This window comes from Penaeus monodon, unplaced genomic scaffold, assembly GCF_015228065.2.
Source record: "Penaeus monodon isolate SGIC_2016 unplaced genomic scaffold, NSTDA_Pmon_1 PmonScaffold_4435, whole genome shotgun sequence".
NCBI classification, from domain to species: Eukaryota; Metazoa; Arthropoda; class Malacostraca; order Decapoda; family Penaeidae; genus Penaeus; species Penaeus monodon.
Window position 1 is genome coordinate 12,501 of NW_023659259.1, and position 9,237 is coordinate 21,737.

General features: G+C 39.6%; 1 long non-coding RNA gene across 2 annotated transcripts in view; it reads left to right on the forward strand.

The window, feature by feature from the left end:
- Nucleotides 1-7,212, forward strand: part of LOC119570919 — an 8,066-nt gene extending 854 nt beyond the window's left edge. For both annotated transcript variants that reach the window (XR_005228487.1, XR_005228488.1), the window contains exons 2-3: nucleotides 5,481-5,578; nucleotides 7,164-7,212. This is a non-coding gene — a long non-coding RNA (uncharacterized LOC119570919). The remainder of the gene's footprint in view (nucleotides 1-5,480; nucleotides 5,579-7,163) is intronic.
- The last annotated feature ends 2,025 nt before the right edge of the window (nucleotides 7,213-9,237 follow it).

Below are 9,237 nucleotides of genomic sequence, written 5' to 3' on the forward strand. Positions count from 1 at the left end.
TAAAAGTAAAAAACCCATGGGTTACAGCTGCATTGACCCAGAGTTCTTAATATCAATTTTCTGAATGGATGGGTGGGTGCTTCACACACAAGCTGATGTGAAGTGATGGTGTGGTAGCCTAAATAATGTTAAGTGCTTGCATGCCTTCTCGCTTGCAGCTTCCACCACTGGCTAGCCCAGTGCGAAAAAGGGAGCAGCTTTTGCATGAGTCTCCCCTGCCAGGTCAACAGCCTCTCAATCATCAAGACTTCTGCAGTGCCTCCTCATGGCCACCCATGGGTAACTGGGCACCTTGCTGTCCCAGGCTAAATTGTGGGGATCTCAGAGCAGCAGGAGGCCCCAGAGGTATGGAACCATGGCCCACTGGCGTGTGGACATGCTCTGGCTCTGTACTAACTCCTGCCCGCTAGCCAGCCTGGGGTAATGGGGCGGCTCGGGGGAGGTGGCCCTGCCAGTCCTCTTCCCCCCAGAAAGACACACCGGTAATGCATCATTTAAATGGATATGCTGGGGGGAGGGGTGTTATCCCTCCTACCCAGCAAGTAAGGTGGGCTGTGGGTCCCGCTGGGAGGGCAAATTGTCGGGGCGCAGGATTGGAACGAGAGTTACTCATCCCACCTGTGCCCCGGCAGGCGCCAACCCCCATGAAGCTTCTGGGGCAAAGCCCTCGGAAACCCCACAGGCAGATGGGCGGCCTAACAGCTCGCCAACCCCCTTTATTTGGGGCAGCGTCCCGGGGGGGGCGGCAGAGGTGGAGTACACCCGAGGCTCAACCTCAGGCAAGCTCTCCTGGTAGGTGCTTGGATCATCCGGTCCTTGCGGCAGGATGATGGTTACCTCTGCTATAGCGGGATTTAAAACAACTGGGAGTTGAGGTGGCTGCCCTCTCAGAGGTGAGAAGATCTGGTAGCGGCACGATCAGTATGGGTGGGTACACCTACTCTGGCTCCTGGTACGAACACTCCAACCCGCATTGCTGGACATGGTACAGTGATTCGGGTACAGTGGCCAAGGAGATTGACCAAATTCTTGTTAGCACGAGATGGAGTATCCTCCAGAATTGCAGGGTTTACCGGAGTGCTGAGTACTGGGGGCACTGACCATAGGCTGCTTGTGGCTACCCTGCAGGTCCACTTCAAAACTCCCTGTCCTCCAGTGGCCACCCTAAGGTGTTTCACCTGGACAGACTAATGGAGGAGGAGTGTGCCTGTGGGTTCACCATGGCAGTCTCTGACTGATTCACAGAATTCGACAACCTGATGAACCCAGTTGCTCTGTGGGAGCTCTTCAAGCATGTAACACTCGAAACAGCCCCAGGAGTCCATTGGCGTACGCCCGAGGCAAAGCAGAATTCCATCTCCCTGGAGACATTAGAGGCCACTGAAGGGTGTCGCATGGCTCAGCTGAATGGCAATCAAGTCTTGCGGCGCTCCATGGTGGCATAGGGCTCAGACACTGCTGGAGAAGGGACAAGGAACAGTTCATCAGGAATCTTGCTGAGGAGGTTGAAGGTCATTTCTTGGTAAACGACCTTCGCCCTGCCTACCAAGCCCTGAGAAAGCTGAACTCTAAGCCCTCCTCACAGATGACTGCAGTCCGATCAGCGGATGGACGGATCATCTCAGATCATGTTGGGGTTTGTGAATGTTGGGCTGAGTATTTTGAGCAGTTGTACCAGGTAGACCCTCCAACAGTTAGCTGGATGCAAGCGATGTCACAATACCTGTGCCAGACCCACCCATCAGCGAGGAACCTCCTACCCTAACAGAGAGGTTAGGATGGCGATTTCCAAGCAGAAGAGTGGGAAAGCTGTAGGCATATGTGATATCCTCGCTGAACTGCTAAAGGCTGGGGCGTGGAACCTATGGCATGGGTACCTGCATACAATCCTAACTGCCATCTGGCAGTCTGGTACCATTCCCCCTGACCTGCTGAGGGGCGTGTCATCCCTCTCTGGAAGGGGAAAGGGGAAGCAACTACTGTAGCAACTACTGTGGCATTACACTGCTAAGCATACAAAGTTCTCACCTACATTCTTCTGAACGGATCCGCAACCACCTGAGACTCAGGGAATTCTGACACAGATTATTGGCCTAATAGCAAGCCTTTATACTGGTACTGAAAGTGCTGTAAAGTATGGTGGGGGTCTGTCAAACTTCTTCCTGTTAATTCAGGGTGAGGCAAGGCTGTGTCCTTGCACCAACACTTTTCAATAGCCGTATGGACTGGATAATGGGCAGAGCTACTAGCCAAAGTCAGTGTGGAGCAACTCTAGGCAATATCAGAGTCTGAGACTTTGACTTTTCCAACGATGTTGCTATCCTATCTGAGTCCTTGGAGTCACTGGTGGCAGCTCTTGATGCATTTAACAATGAGGCAAAGCCCTTAGGCCTAGAGGTCCTCCTGGACAAGACCAAGATTCAGGACTTTGGGGGCCTGTTAGGGGAACCCATTCAGTCAATCTATGCTTGCAGCGAGGACGTTGAAGTTACAGAGTTTTACATACCTAGGTAGCGTAGTCCATATCTCTTGGCTGTCAGACCAAGAAGTCAATAGACGGATTGGTCTGGCAACAGGAGCCATGAACACGATCAACAAGAGCATTTGGAGATGTCATTACCTATGTAGAAGGACCAAGCTGCATGTCTTCCAAGACCTTGATACTGCCAGTTTTGCTCTATGGACGGGAAACCTGGATGCTGTCCAGAGTCTTGGAGTCTCATCTTGATGCCTTTTGTAACAAGTCCCTAGATCATGGGGTACAGTTGGCAGGACCACGTGTCCAACTGGCAGTTACAACCGTGAGACTGGCATGGGACCTGTTACTTGCATAATCTGGGATCACCAACTCAGGCTATATGGGCACCTAGCTCGTTTCCCTGTGGACGAACCTGCCCATCAGGTTGTCTCTTTGCGAGACAAGCCTGGGTGGAGGAGGCCTGTGGGACGGCCCAGGAAATCATGGCTTGGGCAGCTCGACGAGACCTGTCGTGAGGAATTAGAGATGTGCCATGGGTCTGCCTGGAGACTCGCCTTGAGGATCCTTGTGGCTGGAAGCGAAGGGTGGATGCGGCCATGTCCCCAAGTCGGCATTAGCCCCTTGATGATGATGATGATGATTTTCTGGAAGTTGTCAGAAATGCTAATAGAGAGGGTACAGGGGACTTGTCTGGAAAGCCTGGAAAACTTTCCGTGCATGACAACCAGGATTATAGTAAAAAAAAAAGTATGGAGTATTTACCTTGACAAAAAATAAGCCACTTTGATTATGGCAAAAGGTGCACAAATAAAAATAAGGTAGATACAGGACAGAGAAGAGAGATCAACCCTTCATTTTCTAAGTCCCCATCCATGTTTACCTTGCAAGGAACAAAACAAATGTGACACATAACTCATTACTTGCGATCTTTCAAGTATCATGTATTGCTATACATATGTGATTATCAGCTTCTGTTTCCTGAATTCATGTATGTAATACATTCGATTAGTTTTATTATACTTCTTTTAAGGATAAAGCTGGGACTGGTTTCTTATTTGATAAAAAAGCTCTTGGTTGCAGTATAAATGTATACCCCACATCATCAGTGTATATCTCTTACCAAACCAGTATAATAGTCGCAAGTAGTCAAACTGCATGATGCCATGAACAATAAGCAACATGAAATAGTCCTTGGCTATTATTGTTATTGTAGATTTACAAGACATTGTCATTGGGTATCTTCTATAGATGAATTTTAAAAATCTATTTAAAAATGGGCTTTTCTAGAGAAAAGTTTTTAAAAACACAATCTCAAAGTGATTTGATAAGTCCCGATAGCAGGGGAGGGTATGAAGTAGATCAGGGAAATTATGGTGTAAAACAGGCTAAAGTAAGAAGAATGGAGTACAGAAATGTGTAAAACAAGCATGAAAAATGCTTAAAATCGGATAATGAAATTCTTTGGCTTTCCCCACCATCTTTGAAAGTCTACGGATTGAAGCGCCAACTTTTGAAAAACTATGGGAACCAAACACATTCAGTAAAAAAAAAATTTAAGATCCCCTATGGTAATCGTACATTGCATCCTAACCAATAAACCAATTTAACCTCAACTCTGTGGGATTTATACACTATGATCTATATATTCTCTATGCCCCTTGGATCCCCACGGTTTTATATTCACCTAGCCAGAGGGCATAGCCCCATGGACCCCCTTGGCATTAAGAAAATATGATGTGTATATTCCCAAGCCAGGGGGCTCTGCCCCCTTGACTCCCAGGGTAAAACTACATACCTTTATATAGCAAAACATGAAACATTTCTTCACACCGTCAATGGTCAGCAGTGCTTGGTTTCTAACCACTTTTTTTAATATCAGGCTGTGATAGATACTAATGTCTATTTGTTCTCACCAGCATTTCTCAACGAATGGCATCACACAGCCTGTCAAATCTCCCAGTGGTAAAACACACATGCGCAAAGTTATTGTACAGAATAGCATAAATGATTGCCAAAACATATAAAAGAGGTATAATAAAACTAAAAGATGCATTACATACATGAATTCAGGAAAACAGAGTGATAATTACAAAATAATCATTCTCAATACATGGAGTACTCGATAGATTGCAGTAATGAGTTACACATCACATTTGTTTTGTTCCTCGCAAGGTAAACATGGATGGGGACTTCCAAAATGAAGAGTTGATCTTTTCTCTTCTCTGTCCTGTATCCCTTATTTTCAATTTGCACACCTTTTGCCATAGATGAAAAGTGGCTTAGTTTTCATCAAGGTAATTACTCCATATACTTTTTTTTACTGTAATCCTGGTTGTCATGCATGGAAAGTTTTCCATGGATTTTTATCAGTGAAGGATGAAGATAAAGAAATGGCAGCCTCTGCCCTGGAAATCTAAGAATCCTCCATGAATTCAGGGCAGGATGGAGCCTATGATTGATATGTGGGAGTGCCGATACTGAGTCCGTCCTATGTGCTATCCTGCTGTACATACATGATTGATTTTTTTTATGTCCAGGGCGGATTGGGAGGCAGCAGTCACTATAGGGGACAGCAAGGAGCATGGCCACCTGTTTTTTATATATTAATCAATTCTCTGCATATTTTTCATAGTTTACCCACAATTTTCCTAGTACTTTTCATGTCCTCCCCTACTACTGGGAACAAGATTGTGGGAATTGGGGGGGAGGGTCCTCAGCGTGATTTCTAGATGTATGGATAGTGAGAGGAATCCGTTGATACCACTGTTGATGTGATTGGTCATTTTGAAGTTATTCTGAATATTATCTTTTTTTTTTTTTTTCAACAAAAAATGTACCAGAAAGGACTTAGTGTTTATGAATTTATTCATTCCTTACCCTGTCATTCATGAAAGTCATATTGACATGCACAAAAACTGTATCCCATCAGAGAACTTTTTGTTTTCATTTGTTTTAGTTAAGACACACATTTTTTGCAGCAATGATATTTCCTCTGTTTCAGATTCTTAATCATGGCTTTAACAGTACCCAATGCCATGGATACAATTGATTCAGCCCAGAAGAATGCAATTGTACATGATCAAGAGTATTTACTGCAGGGTAAGGCTGTAAGGGTAAGGTTGTACTATGATAGCTTCATTTTACAGTGGTTCAATTCAACATATATATATATTTACATATATATATACATACATACATGTACATACATATGTATACATACGTATATATATACATACATGTATATATTTTTTATGTATATATACATATGCATGTATATATGTATATCTATACATATGTGTATATATACATATATAAACACAGACACACACACAGACCACACACACACCTATATATATATATATATATATATATATATATATATATATATATATATATATATAATATATGTATATATGTGTATATATATATATATATATGTATATATATACATATATACATATATGTATATATATGTGTGTATATATATATATATGTATATATATACATATATTGTATGTATATATATTAGATGATATAAGTATATGTATGTATATATATGTATGTATATATATGTATATATGTGTGTATGTATATATATGTATGTCTATATATATGTATATGTATATATTATATGTGTGTATATATATGTATGTGTATATGTGTATATATATGTATATAATATGTATGTGTGTATATATATATATATATATATATATATATATATATATGTATGTACATACATACAGACATATACATACATACATATATGTATATATATGTATGTATATATGTATGTATGTATATGTATGTATGTATGTGTATATATGTATATGTATATATGTATATATATTATATATATATGTATATATTGTATAGTATATATACATTATTGTATATACATGTATATATTATATATATATGTATCTAGTGTATAATATATTATATATATATATATTATATATATATTATATTATATATGTATATATTATATGTGTTGTATATGTGTACATATATGTGTATATATATGTACACATATATGTGTATTCATGTACAATATGTGTATATGTATATGTCTATATAATGTATATATGTATATGGTATATGTATATGGATATATATGTATATATATATATGTTATGTATACATATATATGTATATTTATATGTATATGTATATATATGTGTATATATTCATGTGTATATATAGAAAGATAGATAGATATATGTACATGAGTTATACTCCATTAACCCAATGTCCTGGGATCGCATGTACATACATGCCATGGCCACTATGAGTTAAATTTATTAATTGTCATTACACATAGATGGCTCCACAATCCCCAATGAGCTAATTAAGAGTACTGCTTATCTCACCTGTTTACCCTTTTCCGTGATTTAAATGTTTTCTTTTAGTAATACAAATAACACTTCATTAATTATGTCTGTAATAATAATAACAACATTGATATTCGTAAGTAAATAAATAAAATCCACAAACTCAAGGAAAGGTGAAATCAGGTGAGGTTTCAAATTAACTCCTTGTGGCTAAGCACTTGTGGAGCCCTCTTTGTGTAGACATTTCACAAAATGATACTATAGTGAATGCTACATTTTCCATGTGATGGTAGGTTAACTTTTTTTTTTGTCAGTGTTACAGACTCTAATATGTGTTTGTATTTTTTCAGGATCAGTGTTGGATGCATCACTGTTAGTAGTGATCGATAGACTACGAGACTCTGTGATAATGCTGACATCCAACCAGAAACGTTTCATGATCATGAGATTGTGTTCCTTTTGAAGGATTTTTCTGGTAAAATTTTTGAATAAGTAGTTTTAATCAATTTTGCTATTATTAAACTATCTTTAATTTGCTTTTGTAAGGTACAGCTTAAAATCTGTTATGGGGACAATGAAAAAATTATGCTGATACAGTGTGTAAGTGCAATTTAACCCAATGCTGCCAGGGAAAATACTGTACTCTTTTTTTTTCTTCTTTCTTTCTTTCTTCTTTTCTCTTTTTCTTCTTTTTCTGTGAAATGTCTCTTCACATAGATGGCTCTTACCTGATTTCACATTTCCTTGAATTGGCGAGAGAAACATATTTTTTTAATAATGCCATGATATCGATGGGTTATTTTTTTATAATTTATTATATTCATTATAATTACTATAAATGTTATAGACATTAGTAACAGCAAAATAAGATAATATGAAATATATTCATAATTAAGGAAAAGGTAAACGGGTGAGATGGGCAGTACTCTTAACTAGCTCATTGGTGACTTAGTACAAGGGTAGCCATCTCTGTGTAAAAACAATGAATAAAGTAAAACTCACAATGGCATGGTATTATGTACATGCCATGCTTATCGGCATTGGGTTCATTTACTATATCAATCTAACTTCTATGTAATTTAGAACATCAAGTGTCATGTTGCCATTTGGTATATGCTTCTTAGGAAATGCCATTTCAAATTTTGTTCAGGAGTACATTTTAAGGACATCCTTCCATCTGTACCCTAGATCCTATTGGCTAGGCTCACCTATTTAAAGTTGTTCTGAAAGCAAATGGCAAAAAAGATTTAACAGAAATTGTATCCAACTTATTGCAATGCAGGACTTCAAGATTGTTACACTTACATGTAATATGAAAACCTGATTATTCTATAAACTTGATTAGAACTGAGAAAAAAATTCCAATATTTGAAACTAAGTTTAAGGGCTGTTGCGATATTAACTCAACATGTTAATGCCAGACATAGCAAATTAAATAAAAGGGGAGGGTTGGGGATTCAAGTGATTAGGGACAAACAAGGAGAAAGCCCAAGTCAGATGGAAATACTTGCATTATGTTTGTTTAGCTTGTGGAAGTGCCCATCTGGAAGGCTTAAGAGTGGGTGAGTGCCCTCAATTGCCCCCTCAAATGGCATCCCTGACATTTCTGCAGCATTGAAAAACCCATATACCTATCTATACTATTATCTGTTACTGATGAGGAGTAAGCTGACTGAAATTCGCCTGTACCCAAGCTGCATAACGTGTCATTACAGCATTAGAATACAAAGAGTGCACTTGCTTGCTCCTAATCTCCCATCATCCACCTCCCTCTCACCTTCTCCAGCATCAATCAGCATTTCAGATCCCAAAATTTGGAACGGAGCACCAGTGGAACAGAAAGCAAGTGAGATGTCATAAACTCAACAGACTGAGGAATACAAATTTTCCATCTTGTCATGCTCATTCTCTGTCCTTGAGGTCAGGCACAAGGCCGATAAATTAATTGCAAATGGTAGGAAGGAAATGAATGAAACACCATTGTGGCACTCATAACAGAAGGGAGTATCCAGAGGTGTCTCACCTCAAAACTTTGGAGGCATCCTGACTGATGCCTGCATTGAGTCATCCTCACTCCCAATGGAAGAGTGCAGAGGATGGACTGCAAGCAGTTGGATTGGAGTGACTTGTATGGAAAGGTAACACTTTGCTTTAGAAAGGAAAAATAGTAAAACTAAGACAATCTGCAATTGTAAAGAGGCAAAGCAATTTCCCACAAGGAGAAATCTTATCCTTAGTTCAGGGATAAAACATACACAGATTACCCTCTGTGCATACCCACTTAGCAGATGGAGACTTGAGGTCCAATGTAGATCACCCCTACTTTGGACCTTGGCCTATTACTCAGCTAGTTCTTCCTTTTCCTTTTCCTTAATCCTTTCTAAACCCCTTTCCCTACCAGTCAAATATTTGGTTTAAGAGAGC